The 25,089-nt window shown below is 37.8% G+C and overlaps 1 protein-coding gene and 1 non-coding gene across 5 annotated transcripts in view; one reads left to right on the top strand and one right to left on the bottom strand.

The window, feature by feature from the left end:
• Positions 1–25,089, top strand: part of LIMS1 (LIM zinc finger domain containing 1) — a 193,493-nt gene that overhangs the window by 90,916 nt on the left and 77,488 nt on the right. The window lies entirely within an intron of this gene.
• On the bottom strand, positions 20,564–20,671 carry LOC130456039 (U6 spliceosomal RNA). Its single transcript, XR_008914315.1, has one exon. It is a non-coding gene; the product is annotated as a U6 spliceosomal RNA (small nuclear RNA).

Raw genomic sequence — 25,089 nt, 5'->3', positions numbered from 1 at the left:
GATGGGAACCAAATGGATAGGAAAGCAGTGTTCTGGTCACACTCTGTCATTGTTGAAAGCCATTCATTCCTACTGTCATTCCATTGAGGGTTCCAAGCTGCCCATCAACTGGATGCCATTTATTCTCTTAGACAATCTTTTCATCCAGTTTGGCTCCCTACCCCTAGTTCCCACCGTGGAAGTAGTTTATGCAGAGCATCTTTGCAAATGGAGATTCTGAGGTTCCAAAGAGAAAAAAAATCATTGGTAATATTTCCAGCCTGCCTTCCAATAGCTTGGACAAGAACACCTCTGTCAGAGCTCTGGGAAGGGAGAGAAAACCAATGAATCTTGGAACTTGAAGGGCACTTAAGTGATCATTGGAATTGTTCATATAAATTCCTATTCTTAGTGTCTGTTTCATCCTGAACACTTATAATACCAGAAAAGGAAATGAACTACTTCAGTAGCCAGAGTAAGAAATGTTAAATAGATGGACTCCCCAGAATCTTGCATTGATATTGGTGAAATATTTATTTTATTGGTGAAATATTTTAAGACAACACTAGCAACAACAAAGACCTATAATGTGTTAAACATTATTCTATAGAGGACTTATGGCTAGTCACAAACAAGAATTAGCCAGGATGAGAAGTCATGAGTGGGTTGTGATCCATATTGGTGGAGGAAGTAATTATACTGATGATTATCATAGATCTAGGGGAGAGAGGGAGAGATAGGCAGAGAACAGAGGGAATGGATAGTCTAGTATTTCAAATCACAGTACTGCAAAAGTGGAGGCTAATCAAGGATTAATAGCACTTTATTGCTTTCAAGGACTCTAATTCTATTTAGCATTGCCTTTTACTTTGCCACTTCCAAGCTATCTTCTTCATCCTTACACTATTTCTTCTTATTCTTTCTCATTCTCTCTTTATCTCTTCTAAAGCTTGAATCAAAAAGGAAAAGAAAGAAGGAAATTTGGTTGGCTTTGATAGGTAGGAGAAAATCTCTTCCATGTCTCCTTTTTTTTCTTTCCAATACAAGCTGTGAATGTCTGTATAGTCACTAATTATCATTTAATAACTAAATCTAACATCCATCATTCTGATTAGTGGAACAGTGTTTAGTATATACTATGAACTTGATAAATTTTTAATGATTGATTGGTTGTTAAATGTTGTATGATATTGGCCAAAACTTATTTTTTTGCCAAATTGCTTTCAGTTTTTCAAACGCATATATTTCTCCAGGTAATTCATGCTCTCATTGGGTTTATAAAATACTGTATTTTGAGATGCTTTATTTCTAATTCTTCCTTATCTAGTCTGTTCCACTGAAGTATTTTTTCTATTTTTTAAACTGGTACCAAATAGTTTTGATAATTATTGCCTTATGATAGAGTCAGAGTGATAATTATTCTCTACACATGGCCACATGTATTTTTAACTAGATAATAATCTGGATTTCTAAAGTGCCTTCTTCACAATATTATGAGGCAAGTAGTAAAAGTGTTACTAATCCCATTTGTCAGATGAGGAAACTGAAATACAGAGAAATAAATCAGAAGAGCCAGTATGCAAACCAACTTGGCTCCAAAAAAAGGATACCCCCCCATTTAAAAATGTTTTTCAGCTATACATAAAAACAATTTTTGACAATTGTTTTCTGACATTTTAGAATTCAGAGGGTCTCCTTCCCTCTACCCAAGGCAGTGAGTAGTCTGATATGGGTTATGCTTGTACTTTCATGTAATGCCTATTTCCATATTGCTCGTGTCCTAGTAGAAGACACATATCCCACATTCAATAGACATCTCATTAGGGAAATACAGTGGAAGATGGCATTCTTGGATCTGCACTCAGGGCTCCAACAGTTCCTTCTTTGGCTGTGGAGGGCGTTTCTTCATGAGTCCCTTGTGGTTATCTTGGAGGCTTGCTTTGTTGATAATAATCCAGTATACTTTCAAGCACTCCATGCTATCTTCAGCTCCAATTGGATTCAGCATGCAGAGGATTGGAATAGACTTAAAAAGTATTTTCAAATACATTGAAAAAGTTGGAAACTGAATGAGGAAGGGAAAACCCCACTGCTTATGGAATAGCTCTGTAACCAGAGCTGTCAATGCACACATGCCTAGTGCGAGGGAATATGGAAATAGCAAAATTTCCAGAGACACTTCAGCTATAAAGCTGCCAATTGAGATGCTTGCTATCTCACAGAAGCCCTACGCCTTAAGCCTTCTTCTTATTTTCTTCTTGGAGAGAGGCACCAAAACCCTATTTTTTCTCCATTGTCAGAGCCAGAGAAGCAAAGCAAAAAAGCACAAAGAACACTGGACCTGGAATTAGAAGATATGGGATCCCATACCAAGAATTCTAACTCCTATTAACTAAATAACCTTACAGAAATCGAATAGCTTCTCTGAACCTGTATTTCTTTATCTGGAACTTGGAGGAAATAATATTTATACATAATATAGAGTTGTTATGAGATTCTCTATGTGTATAAACATAGCTATAGTTTATGAATTTTAGCTATATAAATAAGATGATAGAAAGTAACATTTCATTTTATTTTATCTTAGTTCTTTAAACCAAAATATCTTCATTCAGCAAGCATTTATTAAGCATCTGCTGTGTACACAACAACGTACTAGGCATTTTCATTTTTGTATTCCCAGGATCTAATAATTCCTGGCACAAAAATAAATTTATTGAACTGAATTTTTTATTTACATATCAGATATCTCATGGTCAATGGAAATGATTAAAGGTAGGAGTGAAGCAATGATAAAAACTAGCTTCCTTGTCTGCCTCCTTTTCCTTCCATCCCAAGAATGAGGTCAAGTTATGAAGTTCACTTTAATGTCCATTTTGGGAATACTTATTCAAAGTACAAACACTTAGAGGTTTTAGTGATCAAATGCTAGACAACTTTGGGTCAGCAACTAAGAAAGACATAGTAACATGTTTTCCTAATAGTTAAAAGTTTGCAAAGCTCATTTCTCACAACTGTGGATAGTATAATTATCATTCCTATTTAGGATTATTATTATTGTCCTCACTCTATAGATTAGAAAACTCAAGTCCAGAGAAGTTTGTCCATGGTAACACTAGTGGTTATTGTCAGAACTAGGATTTGAACACAGGTCTTCTGGCTAAAGCCAGAGACTTTCTTTTAGGATCCTGTTAGACCTCAGCTTGAAGGATTGCATCGCCCCTTCTCAGAGTTTTACCTATCTCCATCCACATATGTAAGGAGCTGTGCTATAATGCATGGAACTAGGCTGTCATTTCAGAGGAACTCCCCAAGTACTTTAACAACAATTATATGTACCTAAAATATTAAACCTTGAACTAAAATATTTTCTCCCAGGCATGTAGGTGCTAAAATGGATAGAGTACTAGGTATAAATCCAGGAAGACCCGAGTTCAAATCTTGCCTCAGGTGCTTCCTAGCTTTGTGACCTGTTTGCCTCAGTTTCCTCAACTGTAAAGTAGAGATAATAGCACCTTCCTCTCAGGGTTGAAAGTGAGGTAATATCTGTAGAAGCTCTTAATGCAATACCTAGCTCATAGCCAGTTCTATATAATTGCTTCTTCCTTTTCCTTTCTCCTAATGTTATAAGTATTGATGCTCCTTTTCTTGTGAAAGTAAATGAAGTAGCTCTGAAAAACCCTTTGAATACCTTTTCATTATGCCTCTCCTTCACTTTTGTTGAGGACAAATTAGAGATAATAGTTAAAGAAGTTGGGAGGCTGGGGTTTAAACCTCTTTCCCATTCTTACTATGTAACCTTGAGTAAGTTGCTTCTTCCTGAGCTTTCCTTTTCCCCTCTGTAAAATCAGGAGACTAACCTTCAAGGCCCATCGCTTCCAAAGCTAGATCTAGGGAAAGATGAAGGAACTCGGTGGACAAGTTCTTTAAAGGAACTTAAAGAATGCCAATACTTTGTGGTAAAGTAAGCCCAATCTTCTGCTTCAAGAACCATTTGTGGGAGGCACAAATTAATTTAGCTTTTATCTCCCTTTGCCAGGAAAGAGCACAGGAAAACAATGAGTACTAACTGCTTTACGTTGAACTATATTTGGGGAAAATGACATGTCCCGCCCGGTCCCTTGACTGGCAAATCTGCAAAGGATTAAATATGGAAATAGTGCTATCTTTAATGTATACGGAAGCAGATGCCAAATTATCTCCTTCCCAAAGGCCTAATGTCTTTCTCAGATGGAAAAGCTTAATGTGCATTTGAGGAAATGACACAGAACAACTACTATATATGGGAATTTTCACAGAACCCAGCTGTCAGAGACATATGATGAATGATGGCCTCAGTTTGACTTCCAGTCCAGCTGTTTCTGTGATCATAAGCCTTTGGTATCGTGAGTCATTTTTTCCAATCCCCCTTACCTTGAAAGCTGTGTTGAGAACTTTCCTCTAATCCTTGTTTCTTCCAGAGATAGATGAAGCCTGGCTGGCGTGTGTGCTATTTGTTGCTTTTTCCCCTTCAAGGGCTTTGAAATCTAGGATTTCATTTGGTTCTCACAGCAAGCTCCTTGAAGGCAGGCACTGTTTTCACTTTTGTCCTTTCTGTTCCTGGTATCCAGGACAGACAGTGCCTTGATCATGGGCACTTAATAAATATTAATAAATACAAATAGCTCGACTAAAAGATGGAATAGATGAGTGTTTTATAGTTGAGGAAAATGAATCAGCACATGGTGGTTGTTACTTTCCATGAATCACACAGTTAGTAAGAGGAACAACTGAGCCCAGAATCTGAAACTGCCCTTTCCAAAATTACTAATGGACCCTTGTTGCCAAAACCAATCATCATTTCTACATCCTTATTCTCCCTGACCTCTCTGGAACCTCTGACATTGTTGATCTCTCTCTCCTCATTGAGTCTCTCTTCTCTGAGGATTTTCAAGATTTTCCTCCTCCTGTCTCCTTTGCTGGGTCCTCCTCCCTCTAACAGTTGGTGCTCTCTCTGTTCTGTTCTGTCCTGAGTCACCTTCTATACTACTTCACTTGGTGATCTCATCATCACCCGTGGATTTAATTATCATTCTTTATGCAGATGAACCTCAAATCTTTCTTTCTTGCCCCTCTCTTCTGAACTCCAAACTGCCTTTCAGACACCTCACCCTGGATTTTAAACTCAATATGGCCATCATCTTTCCCCTTAAACCCTCTATTACTTTAGAGGGCACCCAGTCCCTCAGGCTCACAACCTAGGAGTCATTGATTCCCTCCCATGTCCAAGCTGTTGTCCAGGCTTGTAATTTCACCTTTGCAGCAATCTCTCATATATCCCTTCTGTCTCTTGACATTGCCACCAGTCAAGAGCAGATTATCATCACACCTGGATTATTCTAATAGCTTCCTGCCTCATCTTTCTCCATTCTAATCGTGATTTTCCGAAAACTCGGGTCTTCTTATGTCACCCTTGCTACCCAATAAACTCCATTGGTTTCCTTATTGTCTCCAAGAGCAGATACAGAATGCTTTATTTGGCATGCAAAGCTCTTTATAACCTAGCCACATCCTATCTTCTAATCTTCTCACAGCCTACTCCTCAACATGAACTCTTCGATCCAGTGGCATTGACCTCCTGGCTTTTCTACAAACAAGACACTTCATTTCTAGGGCTATCCCCCATGCCTGAAATGGCTTCTGTCTTCCACTCCAACTTCTGACCTCCCTGGATTCCTTTAAGCCCCAACTACGGTCCTCCCTTTCACAAGAAGCATTCACAAAGAACTCCTCTTAATTCCAGAACTTTCCCTCTTTTAATTCTTTCCTATTTATCCTGTATATTGCTTGCACTGTATATATTTGTTATGCTTTCTCCCCTATTCGATTGTGAACTCCTTGAAGGCAGGGACTGACTGTCTTTTGTCTCTTTCTGTATCTCCAGTGCTTAGAACCATGCTTAGCTTATAGAAGGTAGTAGAAACTTAATAAATATCTATGGAGTTGAATTGAACCCCAGGTATTCAAATTCTTAGATAAGGGACAGCTAGGTGGCACAATGGATAGAGTTAGGAAGACTTTGAATTAAAATTTAGCCTCTGTAGAGAAAGAACTGCTGGAGTAGAAATGCAGAAGAAAACATAATTTATCACTTGTTTATATGGGTATAAGATTTGGGATTTTGGTTTTAAAAGACTACTCAATTACAAAAATGAATAATTTAGTAGTAGATTTTGAGTGACAATAATCCAGTGGAATTGCTTATCAACTCTGGGAGCAGGGAGAGAAAAGGGGAAGGAGACAACATGAGGCATGTAACCATTGAAAAAAAATTAAAAATATTAGAAACAAATTTAGCCTCAGACACTTAGTAGCTGTGCAATCCTGGGCAAATTTACTTAACCCTGTTTGCCTTATTATTCTATATTGTTTTCCATTCCTAACAGATTATTGAGTTTTTAATTTTTAAAGGGAAAAAAAGGAAATGAATTTATTTTTAAATAATTTTTATAATAAATTTGTGAAGAGAGGAGCAGCTAAATAGCACAGTGGAATAGAGTGTCAGAACTGGAATCAGGTGGACTTGGGTTCAAATGTGACCTCAGATACTTTCTAGCCATGTGACCCTGGATAAGTCACTTAACCCTAATTGCTTAGCCCATATCATTCTTCTGCTTTGGAATGGATACTTAGTAGTGATATTTCTTTAAATAAATTGGTGAAGAAGTTAGGTTTCAAAAATATACTTTTTAGTCCAGCAGTTTTAAATGTGTGAAGGCAAGCGCTGTGTACTTATTTCAGCAGTTCTCCTTTGAATGGATAGAGATTTTACCCCAAACAACTTTTCTTCAGTTCTAACTGCAGTGGCAGATTGACTGACTAGGAATGACTAATGGAACATTTTAATATCCCTTTCTGCAATGCAATCATACCAGAAGGGCTCCTTTTCAAATGGCATTACTAGGGAGGAAGCTTGGCAGAGTACAGAGAGAAATGGATTTGGAATCAGAGAAACCTGAGTTCTAATTCTTCTCAGCTGTCACTTCCTGCTCAAGTCTCTCCAGTCCCACCTCTCTCAGTTAGTGATTTTCTTAATCCCGCAAATTACTTTTTATTATCTGTTTGCCTTGTTCCTCCCTTTTTCTGTCCCTCCTGCCAGCACTCCATAGTTTCTTTAAAAAAAACAACAACTTTCTGTCTAAGTATCCATTAAGTATCCCAGTTTCCATTCCTTCTAAAACAGAAGAGCAATTAGTACGAGGCAACTGTGATGAAGTGACTTGCCCAGACTCAAGTTCCATATGTCTGAGGTCATGTTTGAACCCAGGTTCTCCTTAACTTCAAACTTGGCACTTTATCCACGGTGCTATCTAGCTGCCCCCATAAATTCTTTCAGGGCAAGATTCTTTTTATTTTTGTTTGTCTCCAGCACCTAGGGAAGTACCTGGTACACAATAGATGCTTAATGTTTGCTGACTTCATTTAGACATCTCAAACTGGATATCCCTGTAGATATCTTAATTCAACATGTTCAGAACTGGATTCATCTCCACCTCCACCTTCCCTTCTTCCTAACTTTCCTTTAAAAACAAAAACAAACAAAAAAAACAAAAAAACCCTTACCTTCCATCTTAGAATCAATACTGTGTATTGGCTCCAAGGCAGAAGAGTGGTCAGGGCTAGGCAATGGGGGTAAGTGACTTGCCCAGGGTCACACAGCTGGGAAGTGTCTGAGGCTAGATTTGAACCCAGGACCTCCTGTCTCCAGACCTGGCTCTCAATCCACTGAGACACCTAGTTGCCCCTTACACACCCTTTTTGAAAACAGCTCTCATTTGATAGTTTATAGGTTTGTATCCTGGAGGGATTGTGCACTGGACTCCTAAGTTAACTGTTCATTTGAACAAAAAGAATAATCCAGAAAATGTGGCTGTTGACAAATGAACACCTTTCTATAATATTTGCACATAGAAGCATAAGATCATAATTCTAAAGTTGGAAGGGACCCTTGGAGTTAATTTAGCCCAGTCTTTTCTTTGTTTAGATGAGAAAACTGGGGCCCAGAGTAGCACATTTTATTTCGGATCCTCTGGCTCCAAGACCATCATTCTTTCCGTTGCACTACCATGTTGCCTCGATCTTAATCAGAAACAAAAGGATATTGCATTTCAAAAGAAGCAAATGTAAGGAAATTGAGAAACTTCCACAGTGTAAAGTTGGGGCAGTATCATAGAAGGGGGAAGCTACTTGGGGTGTGGTGATACTGAATTGTAAAGAAGTGGAGAAAGAATCTAGGGTGAAGTCATGGAAGAAGATGAGTTTTAGAGGGTTTGGGGTAACTAGCAATGACTTAAATACTAAAACATGAAGAAAATAAAATTACTTCATAGAAATATTAATATGGCATATTTAGAGAGTATAAACAAATAATCCCCGTGGAAGTTGAAGTAGTCTCTGCTTTTAGAGCTTGGTTCAGTTTTTCAGGGAGATAGATGTTTTTAGAATCATTGACTGTTTGGGCTTGGCTGTAATTGTGGTAATAGAATAAATACTTGAGGACGTAGGAGGTCCAATCCCCTCAATTTTTTAAAGAGGAAATGGAGACCCTGGAAGAGTAAATGACTTGTTCAGGGTTACATTGTGCATAATTATAACTTTTTTCAGTAATATTTTCCCCCAATTACATGTTGATGTCATTTTTAACATTTGTTTTCTCACATTTTGAGTTCTAAATTCTTTCCCTCTCTCCCCAACCCCCTCCCTGAGTTGATAAGCAATTCAATATAGGTTATACATGTGCAATCATATAATGCATATAATTATAACTTTGAGTAGTGCAAATTAGGATATATACAACCACGTCATGAGATACATTCTTCACATAAATCCAGTCCTTAACTGTAAGAGAGTCAGGATTTAAAATGAGGTCCTTTGGCTCCAGAGCCATTGCCTTATCCGCTGTACCCTGTAGAAAATGTAAACAAAAGATCACCAGACATCTGCAATGGTTTCAAGTACCCAGAGTCTATATTCAAAACAAAGATGGAATCAGTTAAAAAATTGTGGCAGCCCCAATTTAGTTCTGAGAAAGTATTACAGCAATGGTCAGTAGAGGGCAGTGTTTCCAACAGCATTGGAGATGAACTTTTGAGTCTAATAGATTCTCTGTTAGTTTTCAATCAGCCAAAAAAAAAAGTTCCTTCCAGTTTAGGGGCATCTTTTCTTTCTCCCTTCTCTTCCTTTTCCCTTCCCTTCTTCCCACGGCTTTCCATCATCATTCTGAGAAACATGATGTATGTTCCCTAAAAATCTCTAAATATGTGATGAATGTTCGAAAACGCCAAAGTCACTGGAAGGGACCGTTGAGGCTATCTATTTCAGACCCTTTATTTTAGAGATGGGGAGACTGAGGCTGTCTTAGAAAAAGTGATTTGCTCACCAATGTTTATTTCTAAATGATCAAATATTAATTATGTTCAGAATAAATCTGTGTATTTGGTTGTATTAGTAATCAGTTATTTGCATAGGGGATATATGTTGTTGTTGTTGCTGTTTTTAACTAAACCTGTGATTTCAATAGAGGAAGGACAATGGAGTGAAACTCAAAGAGAAATGAGGGCCAGTTAAGCCATTCATAAGGCTTCCTGCAGGCCACATACTGACTTGGAAAAACCACATCTGTTTATATATATATATATATATTTTTTTTTTTTTTTATTAATTCATCAACAAATTCAAAACAGATAAGAATTCTATTTCAAGCCCCAAGGTTCCATATAGCCTATGTACTGCACATTTATCACCCTTGGAATTGGACGTTCCTGATGAGAAAGCAAATAGAATACGTATTTTAATATTTGCTTCCTAATCACGGTTTATAAAGTGGGTTTGTTTTCCTTATACTTTATCTGCTTCCAGAAATTTTCTAGACTTTTAACTTAAAAAATAAAAATAAAAACCCTTATGTTGTGTCTTAGAGTTAATACTAAGTATTGATTTCAAGGCAGAAGAGTGGTTAAGGCTAGGCAACTGAGGTTAAATAACTTTCTTGCACAAGAGCACAGAGCTAGAAAGTGTCTGAGATCATATTTGAACCCAGGATCTCCACTGGTTCTCTAGCCATCGAGCCACCTAGCTGCTGCTGTCACTCTTATCTTTTAAATCCACTTATTGCTACTAGTTCTTACCTGGGGTCAAACAGCCCAAGTCTGATTCTCGTACCCTCGGAGATAACCCTTCAGATACCTAAAGATAATTATCAGGTTCATGTCTGTCCCCTTGTGTCAGTGTCTTCCTTTAACCCTTTCTTTACTTTTCAGACGGTAGAACTGATAGACCTCTGTTCCCCAAATCAGGCACTCGGGTCAAATCTTGTCTCAGATGTCTACTAGCTGCATGAACCTGGTCACTTCACCTCAGCTTGCCTCAGTTCCTTAAACTGTAAAATGGGGATAATAATAGCACCTACCTCCCTAGGTTGTCATGAGGATCAAATGAGATTGTATTTGTTAGATATATAGTGCCGGAGACTTGGTAGATGCTATACGAATTCTAGTTATTATTATTATCTAGAAACCTCTTCCCATTATGTAGGGCACGTAAAGAAGTCTGAGAAACCCTGCCAGTTAGGGAAACAGAAGAGATACCCCAAAAAATGAATAACAATATAAGATGGTAAAATGCCAACTGAGTAATGCGATATTACTATAGGAGGAGATCTGAAAAAGTTCTGATTTCTTAGGTCTGAACAGGTTAATTTGTGAAGACTTAGCAACAAAACATTTATTTCAATTATACAAACATATCAAATAAGAATAATTCAAGTGCTTTATGGAAAAAATGATTATTTAGAAGTTTTCTGTGAATGATTAAATACATTCTCCTTCCTAATATTCAATACAGAAAAAACTAATTATCCAACTCTCATTGCTTGAACAGGGAACCATTTGGGTGGATTTTATTATATTTTGCCTTCCTAAACTATTAATGATTATACATTGTTTGTAGCCTATTCGGTGTATGTAGAGAAATGAGGATAATGAAAAAACAGCCATTTTGCAGCAAATAATTAAGAGTACAAATTTTTCTGCAAAGCTTCCTCAGAACCATTACCAAGGAGAGCAGAGAGAAGGGTAGTAGATGGTGCTATTCACTTATTTAATCATAAAGCTAAATCTGCTTTTATTTGGTTTTGTTCGGTTACCTTCCAGTACTGACCACAAGTTTCTTTTGAAGTTTTTATAATTCAATTCATAGTTAATTTCAGAATGAACCCATGCCCTGGTTATCTATTGAATGAGCCACATGTATGGCTCTATCATGGAAAGAATCCATGCCTTTGGTCATGGTCCCACAGTGGCAAAAATTCCCTCATTATTTCTTTGATTTCAGTTAATTAGCCTTGAGAGTTATCTGGGAATAGGATATGTCATTTCCACCTTAGTTCAAATTAATTTGTCAAGCCAGCTAGGCACAGCAGAGGAAATTGAAGCAGATGTATATCTTTGAAGGGATGGATTGTGGTGGTATACAGCCCTGGGCAGCTGGAGTAGTTACCATGAAGGTGTCAGATCCAGAACCAAGAGAAAGACAGTAAGAGGAACAAAGGGACTTAGAATGAAACAAAAAATAAATTCTGCCTGACCCACAGTTTTGATTGGAACTGTGGTATCTTGGGAAGAGGAAAATCTGGGAAGAGGGAGAGAATAGTCATAGACCTTTTGCTCAACTGTGTAGGTCATAACTTCCTCCACTTAATAATTAATTTCCAGCTAGGTAGTTGGGGAAAATTTTAGAGGAGAAGGTAGTGTTGCATTTTTATCTTATTTTTGAGGCAACTGATGGTGAAATGGCTAGTGTCCTGCTCTTAGAATCAGGAAGTCCTAAATTCTAATCCAAACTTGGATGAGTCACACAATCTGCCTTAATTTGCTTGACTGTGAGAAGAAATTGAAATAGTATTTGTAGAAGTACTCAGCACCTGGTTGATAGGAGACACTTAATATTTATTCCTTTCCCTGTTTTCTCCTCTGCCTTTTAAATCTTCTGTGCTCATGTAGACATTGACATAGATAATGAAAGTAGATTATTTTTCTTTTTCAATTTTGCCACTCTGTAAAAAGCCTCTGCTGCATATGCCTTTTGGGAACTTATAAAATGCATATTTATACAACATTCTGTTTAGTTGGCTAGAATAGTACAAAAGACAAATTAATTTGCTTATTTGGTGTCATACCGATCAGGCTATCAAAGAATATTTTTTTTAGGGCTAGAAAAAAAATAGTCACAAAATTTATCTGGAAGAACCAAAGGTCAAGAAATATGAAGTGAATTAATGAAAGAAAAATGTGGAGAAAGGGACCTAGCCAAATGAAATCTCAAACTGCATCATCAAGCAGGAATCAGCAAAACAATCTGGTACTAAGAAATGGAGGAGGGGTGGGTCAATGGAAGAGATTGAGCACACAGTACACCAGAGACAATGACCATAGTAATCTAGTGTTTGATAAATGTAAAGATCACAGTTTTTAGGACAAAACCTCACTATTTGACAAAAATAACTGGGAAAACTGGAATATGATTTGGCAGAGACTGGGGATAGACCAACATCTCACACCATATATCAAGATGGGTACATGATTTAGACATAGTATGATAACCATAAGCAAATTAGAGGAGCATGGAATAGTTTATGTTGGGTCTCTAATTGATAACCTATCAGTGAATAGGGAGTATTTAGAAGAAGAAATGTTTTTAAATAGTCATGGAAAAATGCACTAACGCTCTAGAGAAAGGCAAATTAAAACAACTCTGAGGTACTAATATGAAAGCTAATATGACAAGAGAAAATGACAAATGTTAGAGGAAATATGGGAAAATTGAAATAGTAATGCACTGCTGGTTGGAGTTATGAACTGATCCTACCATTCTGGAGAATAATTTGGAACTATGCCCAATGGGCTATAAAACTGTGCATACTTGTTTACATGATCCAGCAATACTACTACTAGATCTGTATCCCAAAGAGATTTTTTAAAAAGGAAAAGGAGCTAATACGTGCAAAAAATATATCAGCTCTTTTCTTGGTAGCAAAGATTTGGAAATTGAGGGGATATCTGTCAATTGGGGAATGGCTGAACAAATTGAAGTATATCATCATGATGGAACACTGTTGTGCTATAAGAAATGATGGGCAGGAATACTTCAGACAAACCTGGAAAGACTTAGATCAACTGATGCAAAGTTGTGAGCAGAAGTAGGAGAATGTTGTTCATAGTAACAGCAGTATTGACCAACTGTGAATGACATGGTTCTTCTGAACAATACAATGATCCAGAGAAAAAAAAACTAATGGAGTCTGAATGCATATCAAAGCATACTATTTTTTACTTTATCTTTTGTGTTGGTTTTTTTTGGTGGGGGAGCTCTGTGTTTTCTTTCACAATATGACTCATATATAAATATGTTTTATTGGCTGCAGATAATCTATATAAACTTGCTTGCCTTTTCAATGAGTGGGAAGGGGAGAAAAGGAGGGAAAGAATCTGGAACTAAAAAAAGAAAATTTTAATGGATGTTGAAATTTATTTTCTAGAGGCATCCAGGTGGCTTAGTGAATGCCAGGCCTGGACATGGGGAGTCCTGGGTTCAAATATGACCCCAGACACTTCCTAGCTATGTGACCATAGGTCAAATCACTTAACCCCAGTTGCCCAGCCCTTGCCCTTTTGTGCCTTGGAACCAATAATTAATATCAATTCTGAGAGAGAAGGTAAGGGGTTTTTTTTAAGTATTTTTTACATGAAATTGGGAGAAAAATATAAAAGATATTCTCTCTCTCTCTCTTTCTCTCTCTCTCTCTCTCTCTCTCTCTCTCTCACACACACACACACACACACACACACACACACACACACATACACACACACCTTTTTTTTTTTTTTTTTTAATAAAAAAATCCAGTCAATTACACTGGTCAGTTCAGGCCTCTTTTAGTAATACTGCTATGGGGTATTAGATGGATGGTTTAACATTCTGGCATTTGGGAGCTTTTCTCAGCCAGCCAAACTCAGCCCAGTGGTTCTGAAGAGGAGTTCCTGGGATGCTACCATCTCGTAAATAACTAAAACACATTCCAACAAGTATTAATTTGATTTTTTTCCTATAAATACTTATTAATTTTTTTTAAATGTGCTTTTAACCTTTTATGGGGCAACAAGCTATGTGAAAAGTACAAAACGTTTTATCAACTGTGATATTGAGTGTTTTTGACATAGTTCACTGGGGAGATTTTAGCTGCAAAACTAAGATCCTTAAAACTATCACTAAATAGCTCCAGGCAAAAAAAAAACAGAACTAAAATACTGGGCCCTCTTGATTCTAGATTCTATCTCTCAGTTGTAGTGATAACACAGTATTGTGAAATAAAGCCAAGACTTCTGGGGGCTGATCCCTGTTTGTATTGAGCATGTTCAGGATCACAGAGGCATAGATTTAGAGATGGAAGAGGACCTCAGAAGACTAATTTCAGCCTCTCATTTTACAGAAGAAAAAACTGAGGTTCCCAGTGACTTGGCCAAGGCCCCATAGTGAGTATTACAGCAGGGTTTGAACTCAGATCATCCGACTTAAACTCCAACTCTCTTTCCATTGCACCATCTGGCTATGTATTCAACAAAACACTTAGCAGCCTGATCTTGACCCATCCATCTATCAAATGAAACACCTGAAATACATTGGAAATGCTGGTGCTTATGCTTGAGAATAAGGGCAAGAAAAATGGCAGATGCAAGTGCACACCTCAAAAATTATGAGTTAGCCTTTCATAAGTGGCTTATTTCAACAGGGAATTTTCTTTTCCCCAGGTCCAATGTACTTTTATTCCAATATGCAAAATGATACAGTAAATTCAGGGTTGGTCCTGGAGTCAAGAAGACCCTGGTTCAAATCTAGGCTTAGAAACTTAATAGCTGTATAATTGGTCAGACCATTAATTGCTGTTTACCTCAGTTTCCTCAACCATAAAATGGGCATAATAATAGCACCTATTTTCCAGAGTTGTTGCAAGGAACAAATGAGATATTTGCAAAAACAAAACATGGTGCCTGGCACATAATAGATGCTTAATTTCTAAATATGTTTTGTTCTTTATTTTTCCTTGGCACTCTGGGTTACTGAGCAGCTACATGGCACTGTGGATAGAGTGCCAGACCTAGAAGACTCATCTTCCCAAGTTCAAATCTGATTTCAGATTCTACTAGTTGTGTGACCCTGGCCAAGTCACTTAACCCTTTTTGCTTCAGTTTTCTTATCTGCAAAATGGAGAAGGAAAGAGCAAACCACTTCAGTATCTTTGACAAGAAAACCCCAAATGGGATTCCAAAGAGTCAGAAATAACTGAAATGTCTAAACAACAACTAGGATGCTTGTGATGCCCTCAGAAGTGAGGAGAAAAAGACAAAGAGCCTTTGAGCTCAATTTTCCAATGTCAGTCAGTAATAGGGGATCAGGAGAAAAGGGGGGAGGGAACAGCAAATTTGTTGTGTGAAATCTTCTGTGGGTGTATGTTCTGGAGGAATTGAACAGAGGGAAGGAAGGAGTGTGCACTGTAAAAATAAAAAAATAAAAGGTATATGACTTCAATAAGAAATCCAGCCTAACATAGCCCCTTGGAGTCTTTTGCAGTATAACTTCAGCCTGGGCATCTAGAAAGATCTCCAAATCTCTAATGAAATTACTTGGCTATGAAAGGCCAGTTAATGTTTTCCCATTTGATCTAGTCAAATGCTGCTCTGCTGCCCTTTTCTGTTCCCTGTTTGTGCTAAATATTTACTCATGGTATTTTAAGCTTAGGCTATGAAAGCTTCTTTATTTAACTGTTCCAGCTGAGTTTGGCAGGAACCCAGCCTGCCCCCTGAGTTGCTGTTGTTATTAGTCTTATTACTGGTTTGCTTTTTTTTTTATCTTTCTGTCTCTTTTGGTTTAATTCTGACCCTTAACCTTCACGAACAGTTTACCTCTAATAACATTCTGAATCAGTATTCTTCCTCTGAGTGGCTGTTAATCACTACCCTCACCCCTTAATCTAGGCTCTTAATAAAATAAAATAAAAACAAAAGACTTGTTCATTCCTTTTGTTTGTATACTACATTCCTATCTCCCTGCATCCCCCCTCAATGAATCCTCCCTTGTTTCATAGAGGGAGAAAAATCAATTAAACAAAACCATCCAGTGAGCCTGTAAGCACTTATTCATCATTTATTATATGCCAGGCAGGCAGATAATACCAAAGCTATGAAAGGCAAAAATATGGTCCCTGCCACGAGGAGCTCACAAGGCTGTTATTCTGACACGTTTCGCCCCTAGACTCCTTCCTCTCCCGTTCTATCCCAGGAGAAGGGCAGGTGTTTAGTGAAACAAACATTTAACATCCCTTCTATGTGGGGCATCAGAGAAGATACCAAAATTAAAAAAGCAAACAATGAAACTGTTTCAACCCTCCCAAGTAAATTCAAAGTATATATAAGTATATACCACATCATCTACTTAGTAGACGCAAAGAATATATAAAAGTCATTTCAGAAGGGAGGAGGAAACTAGTTACACCTGGATGGTTGGGGGAGGCGAGTAAGGGAGAGCTGACACAGTGGCTAGACCACCTGGCCTGGAGTCAGGAAGATCCTGAGTTTCAAATCTGGCCTCAGATACTTACTAGCTATGTGACCCTAGAGAAAGCACTTAACCCTGTTTGCCTCAGGCTCCTCCTCCATAAAAAAAAAAAGGCTGGAGAAGAGAATGGCAAACCACTCCAGTATCTGTACTGAACAACAGTAAAAATTGCTTTTATCATTTATTCTCCAGAACCAAGATTGGTCATTACAATTAGTCAGAATTTGGGGGCAGCTAAGTAGTATAGTGGATAGAGCTCTAGCCCTGGATTTGGGAGGATCTGGGTTCAAATCTAGCTTCAGATAATTCCCAGCTAGGTGACCCTGGGCAAGTCACTTAGCCCCAATTGCCTAACCCTTACCACTCTTCTGTCTTAGAAGTATTGATTCGAAGACAGAAGGTTTAAAAAAAAAAACAATTAGTTTGACTGCCTTGTAATATTTTTTTTCATTTATCTTATCATATTCATGCATATTATTCTTCTGGCTCTCTTTGCTTCATCAAATATCAATGCATACAAGTCTCCGAAGTGCTCATATTTACTTTTTTAATATTCAGCAACATTGCGCTATATTTGTAACCTGGGCTGTCTCAGAGGAGACATTTCTGTGATGATAATAGTAGACATGAAAGGACAGTTTTGAGCACTGGACTTGGAATCAGAAAGATGTGTTCTGATCCTGGCTCAGCTAACTGCTAGCCAAAGGTGACCCTGGGCAGGTCACTTAATCTCTCCATGCATTTGTTTCCTGATTAATAAAATGCAGGAGTTGAATTCTGTGGCCTCTGAAAACCCTTTCAGCTGTAAATCTATAATTCTGTAAAACTTGGTTGACCCTAGGAATCTGCCTGGGGGCTGAGCAGGCTACCCAGAATTCCTCAGGTTCTTGTGGTATTTATTGCTCTTGAGGAAGTTGGAAAAAGAAACTCAAGGACAGTCATGCTGGAGAAACTACTGTCTGGAGGGAACCTTTATCCCTAGGAACTCAGGAACTAGTGTTATCCCACCAAATTTTCAAGGTCATGGTCCTGGGAAACAGGCCAAACCTGAATTACATATTTTTAACACCATAATTTGTTAAGCTGTTCCCTCAATTGATAGTGACTCATTTCTTTTGTTTAATTTTAAATTTAATTTGTTTTTGCTACCACTAAAAGCTACTTAGCACTTGTCAGTCATTTCACTAGTGTCTATTCCCCAGGGGAGGAAGGATGCTCTCAACTTTTCCTTTTATTTCTTTGTTTCCATTTAACTTTATTTTTTAACATTTTCTCTTTCCCCAACAACATGTAAAAACAATTTTTGACATTCTTTTTTCTTTAACTTTGAGTTCCAAGCTGCTTAGAATCTGATAGTGATTTTATATATGCAATTACATAAAACATCAGTTTTCTCTTACAGCTCTCAATGACATATCACTGAGGGTTAAGACAATAAAGTGATAAGACTTGAGAAGAAGGCAGTGAAAAAAGATCACTGAAATTTGAGTCAGAGGACCCGGATTGGAATTCTGACTGTCTTAGTACATATGTGATGCTGACCAAGTCATTTCATTTTCCTGGGCTTCATTTTCAGCATCTGTAAAATGTGATGATCAAATTAGATGGCCAGAAGTCCTTTCCCAAATGTGTTATCCTCCGAGGTAGTAAGAAAAATTCAGAGTTCTCCCTGGAGGAATTGCTTTTGCCTTTCTTGTGTCTCCAGCACTTAGCACAATGGCTGGTGTATGTATAAGTAAAAATGTAATTGATGCTTGGGAATTGATTTTCAGACATAATCTCCTCTCCTTGTAGTTTTCAGAAAATTCCCTGTGACGACCTATTAAGCCACATGGGGGCAGAAATAGCGTTTGGAAAGTTCGCTAACTAAAAACTCATGATCCTTTAAGAATGCTGTGGAATCCCAGAATCTCTCCTCTGAGATGATCCCGTGTAGCCTCACCTTAAGCACAAATCCCTGCAATAATTAGATGATTAATAATTAGTGGATTGAGAGCACAATATGCTATGCAATCTCCCTTATAAATAGGAACCTTAATTATGGAAATATTAGCTTCCCTTTTACCTCACCAGTGATGTCTTTGTGCTGATTCCCTGAGAATTAAGATCCATGCTTAGGGGATTCATGCTTACAGTAGAGGCTGCATTAGGTGATCTTTAAGGTCTTAGCCAACTGGGAGGTTCTAGGATTCCATCTCTCCTAATCCAGGGCTTAGAACCTCACTACTCTCATACACAGGTATTCCTTTTCCAAGCCTCTTGGGAAGTGAATTAGAGGGCTGGAGCTCCAGGCCTGAAGTCTGGAGGATCTGAGTTCTAATGTGGTCTCAGATGCTTCCTACCTGTGTGACCCTGGGCAAGTCACTTAACCCCAATTGCCTAACCCTTGTCTCTCTTCTTTTGTGGACAAGGCAAGGGTTGGTTTTTCTTTTGTTTTGTTTTGTTTTGTTTTTTAAAGAAGAGGAGAAGGAGGTGGAAGAAATTAAGAATGCCACAGTTAAAATTAAAAAAGAGACCTGAGAGATATAAGCCATCAGTTGGAATTTGGAAGTTGTGGACTAGTTTTCTTAATATGCCAGTCTTTTTATTATTCCATTGTATTCATATTCATGAAATGTCTATCTCTCCTTGGCTGACATTGCATTCTTTTTCTGATCAAATTATTAAACTGTAAAGTACCCTTTACATAGACTAGATTTTAAAACTATTTTAATTATATATTAAATTTACTAACTTCTAATGACTGAAATGTTTTTACATCTATCATAATAAGTCTTTATTAATAAAAAAGAATTCTTTTAAGCCACTTAATCCAATTAAAAATTGTTTCTCTCTATTTTGAAAGTCTATATTAAGTTGTTCATTTGTGTCGAACTCTTTGTGACCTCATCATATCCATGGAGTTTTCTTGGCAAGAATAATGGAGTTGTTTGCTATTTCCTTCTCCAGGGGATTATGGCAAACAGAGGTTAATTGACTTGCCCAGGATCAGCTAGGAAGTATATGAAAGTGAATTTGAACTCAGATCTTTCAGACTCCAGATCCAATACTCTATCCAATGTGCCACCTAACTACCTCAAGAAGTTAGAGGAGAAAAAATATTCTACCTATTTGATTTTAAGCAAGTCACTTCTCTCTGGACCAAATTTCCCTTATCTGAAAAATAAGGAAATTTAACTAAATGAAACAGACTCTAAAGTCCCCTCTACCTCTAAATCTCCGTTCCCTGGATTGTCCTATCTGTGCCTTTCTACCCGAGAGTTAGACACAGGTGATGTCAGCTCTGATTTTTGTTTATCTTATATTCTTTGCTAACTGCCTACAATACAGTATTTGCTCAGAATATAAGTAAAATGGCTCTTGCTGTAAAACTTTAAAGGGATATATAAATGCTAGATATTATTATGGTTATCATGTCAGTAACACTGCCTTCCTTATGATCTCCATTCTGAAGATGTGGATCTCTGTGTCTTCTGCTGCTTCTTTTAGCTGGCATTATCTTTATAGTTGTGGAATTTTTTTTTTTGATCAGGACATCTAATTTGGAAGAGAACATCTGGTCTTCATGGTTAGAATTTTTGGAAACATTCATGAATATTCCAATACACCCACCAAGGAAACAAAGCAGGCATGGTTATCTTGAATCCAACCAGATGACCTCTGAGAAACCAAAATTTCTGTTAATTAAAAGGTCATCATTTAGACTACTTTTCCTTCACTATAAATCAATGGGAAAAAATTAGCCAAATATGCGTATTACAGTTCCCTCTATTAGAGAAAAATATTCCAAAGTACCTCTTGTACCTTGTTTCTTTAGCTAAATAACATAAAATTCCTTATGTACTTAATTATGTTTTTAATTATATCTTATTCTGTGCATAAATGAAGATCCATTTTATTTCCCTCCCACCTCTACTCCCCCTCATTGAGAGAACAAGAAAAAATAAAACTCCTATTACAATCTCGGTGTCATCCTGGTGCAGAGGCCATGCTAATCTTCTCTGGATCATTCCAATTTTAGTATCTGTGCTGACTCAGTGAGCAATCCTCATACTTATTTATAACATATGTTAGGAAGCAGAGAAGAACCAAATGGGCACCAAGTTGCCATTTAGATCCCGGACCTGATATCTGTTTAGAAGGAGAAAGACATGAACCAAAAGAGAATATCATTGATTTACATTAGATTATAGATAGATTAGAGAGAGGCTTTTGGGTGCTAGGAGTAAACTCTGCTCTGATGGTTCTGGAATTGGGAATATTCAGGTACAACTTCTGGTTTATAATTCACTTAAAAAAATAAACCCATACCTTCTGTCTCGGAATCAATTCTAAGTATTGATGTATGCTAAAAATACAATAGTAAGAATTGATTCTAAGGCAGAAGAGTGGTAAGAGTTAGGCAACGGGTCTTGTGTTAAGTCCAGGGTCACTCAGCTAGGAAGTGCCTAAGACCAGATTTGAACCTGAGACCTTCCATCTCAAAGTCTGGCTCTCAACTCACTGAGCCACCCAGCTGCCCCCTACAATTTCTAATTTTAAAGACTTTTTGGAAAAGTTGGGGTGGTTCTAAGCCCCAGATTAGGCACTGTGGAATCCTAGACTCTCCATTGGATATGACCTTAAAGATGATCCAATGCAGCCTCCACGTTAAGCATGAATCCCTGCAGTAAGGTGCTTTAAAGTTGGCAAAGGGCTTTTTATTAGTTTTAACTCAGTTAATGCTGCTATAGCAGGTGGCAGTGGGGGGATGTCAGGGATGCAAGCTGGTATTTCAGGAAGACCCCAATATATGATATATCAAGAGATCTAGTTTTAGTCCATTCTATATCTATCTGTGTGATCATAAATTATTTGAGACCTATAAATTTGTTTCCTTATCCAGAAATGTGTGTTGAGAAGAAACATTTATTAAAAACTCTTCTGCCAGGTTGAAAATATATTTTAGAAGGTTCTGAGAAAAGCAAAGAAATAGTGAAATTCCTTGAAGAGGTCTCAGACCTGAGTGAGAAAATAAAAGAGTTGAAGCAAGACCAGAGCTTATCTTGTCTGGGGGGCAGCTGGGTGGCTCAATGGATAGAAAGCCAGACCTAGCGACAGGAGGGTCCTGGGTTCAAATTTGGCCTCGGACTTTCCCTGGCTGTGTAAGTCTGGGCAAGTCACTTAATCCCCATTGCCTGGCCCTTACCACTCATCTGCCTTGGGAACCAATACTTAGTATTGGTTCTGAGATGGAAAATAAGGGAGGAAGGAAGGAAGGAAAAGAGGAAAGAAAGAAAGAGAGATCATTAACTGAGATCTGAGCACCCTTTTTGATGGATAGGACTATTTGGAGTCATGGGAAATGATCTGTGCCAGAGTTAGGAGGGCAAAGGGAAATGAAGCAACAAACAGAACCCTTTCTTCGATGCTGGTATCAAGGTTGTTTGCTGTTTCCGTGGGGGCTGGTGAATGTTTCATTGACCTGAAGAGAATAGTTTGGGAGTGAAAGGCACATTTTTGACAGCAGTGAGCTTAGCACCAAAGTTCATGACTCCTAGTGATGAATTGGGGGTGGGGAGGGAGAGGGCAGATTTCTAGTACATACCTTTGAATTCCAGGAAAGGGAGAGGAGGAGCCCCATGTGGTTCCCCATAATACTCAGGCAACCAAAGTTGTTGACTCTTGACTCTACCTGTCTCGGAATGTAGAAACAACTTGCATTTTTTTCTCCTCTCACATACAAGAACTTTTGCCAATTGACATTTTCTTAAGTGAAAACTTATTTTAGGAAACCTTATCAGCTATTTGGCTATTATAAAGTGTATGGTGAGTGGGCAGAATGGAACTAAATGCAGCAGTCTTGGAGATCCCCATGATATAGACCCATCTGGCTTTAAGCCCATTAACATTCAGAAATCTCGTTTTATCACCAAAGGGCATTACTAGTGATTATTCGCTTTACAAAATGACTACCAACAAATTCCTATGACTGAAGAACTTCCTTGGTGCATTTTACAGGATTCAATTTGCAAGAACTAAATTTAGCCACATCTTTTCAGGAATACCTCACCTCTGTACCCTAAAATGTAGCATACCCCAAATTCCTTTCCAGGGATTTGGCCTTTATATACCCACTTCCTTTGTCATGGATACTTCAGCTTTTCCGAAATGTGGCATTTCCTGAAAATATTCTAGTCACAAGAATAAAATTACTTACCTTTAAAACAACAACAACAACAAAACTTGAGTCAGAAGAGGAATCTCAGAAGTTATTGAGGATCATCAACCCTTTAGTTTAAAGATGAGGGAAACCTGAGACTCAGGAAAGTGAAATGACTTGCCCCAAAGTAGTATTAAAGCCAAGATTTAAAAAGGATTGGATTCTAAATCCAGTGTTGTTGGTTTTTCACTGCTCCAGGCTATTTCTTCATTAAACATGATTACATTGGTAAAAAGGATTAATTTCAAAACCTTAACACTGGGGAACAGGACAAATTTCAATCACTTCTTTTCTCCCTAAGGGAACATGGGTGTGCAGTCAGAGTTCTAAGTTTCAAATCACATCTCTTGGCTCCCTTTGGTTTTTTTTTTGTTTTGTTTTATTTTAAACCCTCACCTTTGTTCTTAGAATCAAAACTAAGTATTGACTCCAAGGCAGAACAGGAAGGGTTGGGTGGTTGGGGTAAGTGACTTGCCCAGAATTACACAGCTAGGAAGTGTCTTGAGTACAGTTTGAACCCAGGATCTCCCATCTCTAGGCCTGGTGTGTTATCCATTGAGCCCCTAACAGTTTCTCTTGTCTACCTTTGTGACTTTGGATAAGTTAAGTTTGTTCTCTGGGCCCCAGGTTTCTTAATTGTATAAGGAGAGGGTATTTAACTAATGACCTCTCCCAACTCTTGTCAGATAAATCCAATCTTCACACTCTTAATCTATGATCTTATGATACTATTAATTTAGTAAATATTTTCTGGGCATAGGATTTTAGCTACCACTAAAATTCTACTCTGATGCCTTTTTTATAATTCATATTTATAGAATATAAGTGCTGACATTTCAATATTTATCTCTTTAAACATTTACAAAACCCAGTTTTCTCGGACTGTTCCCTATGCCTGGAATACTCTCCTTCCTCCACTCTGACCTCCTTGGATTTCTTCAAGAACCTACTAAAATCCTACCTCCTACAGGAAGCCTCCTCCAACTCCTCTTAATTCTAGTTCCTTCCCTCTGTTAATTATTTCCTAGTTATCTTTTGTATGCGTGTATGGCTTTGTATACATTTGTTTTCATGTGTTCCCATTAGAGTGCAAGCTTCTTGAGGGCAAGGCCAGTGTTCTGCCTCTTTTTGTATCCCCAATACTTCACATTTAATACATGTTTATTGAATTGGATTTCATATTATTTCATTTGAGTCTCAATAATTTATTATTTATTATAATGTTATTATTATTCTACTATAAGTATTATTTCCTTTGTAATTTTGCAGTTATAAAAACTGAGGCTCAGGGAGATCAAGTGAAATAGTTTTTGAAATAAGATCATCCTGACTCCAACCTTAAGATTTTAAGCATTATTCCCCAGTACTGTCTCTCTGTTAGATAAGGTATTTTATTCAGACCAAGTGCCATGCCTACTCCTCCTCCCTTTGGCTGCTGGGCAGAGGGGCAGGGAAAATGAGAAATGTCCTCAGGCACATGGAAGGGGGAAGGGGAAGAGCTCTGCCCGAAATCCCTCTGGCTTCCTAGTAACAAACTCTGGTGGGTAACAGCAGGCATGCCCACAGAGAGGGCTCTACATGCTCTTTTTGGCACACGTGCAATAGGTTCACCATCACAGACTTAGGACAACAATCATATAGTGTTAGGGAAACTGAAAGGATGACATCTCCAAGGAGATAACTTGACTTGGAGAAGATGATGCTGATGTATCAACCTGGACTAGAAGCTATGCCAGCAATCTTTCCCACTATGCTACTTTAAAACAAGTTGTGGGGAGGGCAGAGTCCAACCATATACTTTTATTGATGGAAGAAATTTCTGATGGAGAAATTCTCTGTACAAGTACAGGTTGATAACTCCCCTGTAACCTGCAATCTTGGAAAATTGTCTGGAGCACTGAGGAGTTGAGTGATTTTCCTGGAGTCACACAGCCAATGTGTCTCAGTCAGGACCTGAACCTACTACCTGTGGCTTTTTGAATTAAGACCAGTTCTGTATAACCACTACATAACCATACTGATGCCATAAATTCTTTTTCTTTTGTCAGAATCAGGGCTGATGGGCAATTTGTCTTCTCAGTCTTTCTTTGGAAGGGCAGTTTCTGAGTATCATATATTTTTGACATATAATGGCTAATTATGCTTTTTGATGGTTTTTCAAGTGCCCAATAGATTGGTTTATTTTGCGATTTTGCATATAAAATAACAATATTGCCATTTTTGTTAGTAAAACTGATAGATGATAATCAAATTGGCATGTG

Source organism: Monodelphis domestica, chromosome 8, assembly GCF_027887165.1.
Source record: "Monodelphis domestica isolate mMonDom1 chromosome 8, mMonDom1.pri, whole genome shotgun sequence".
NCBI lineage: Eukaryota > Metazoa > Chordata > Mammalia > Didelphimorphia > Didelphidae > Monodelphis > Monodelphis domestica.
Note: the sequence above shows the minus strand (reverse complement) of the source record. Positions and strands in the feature narration are given on the sequence as shown.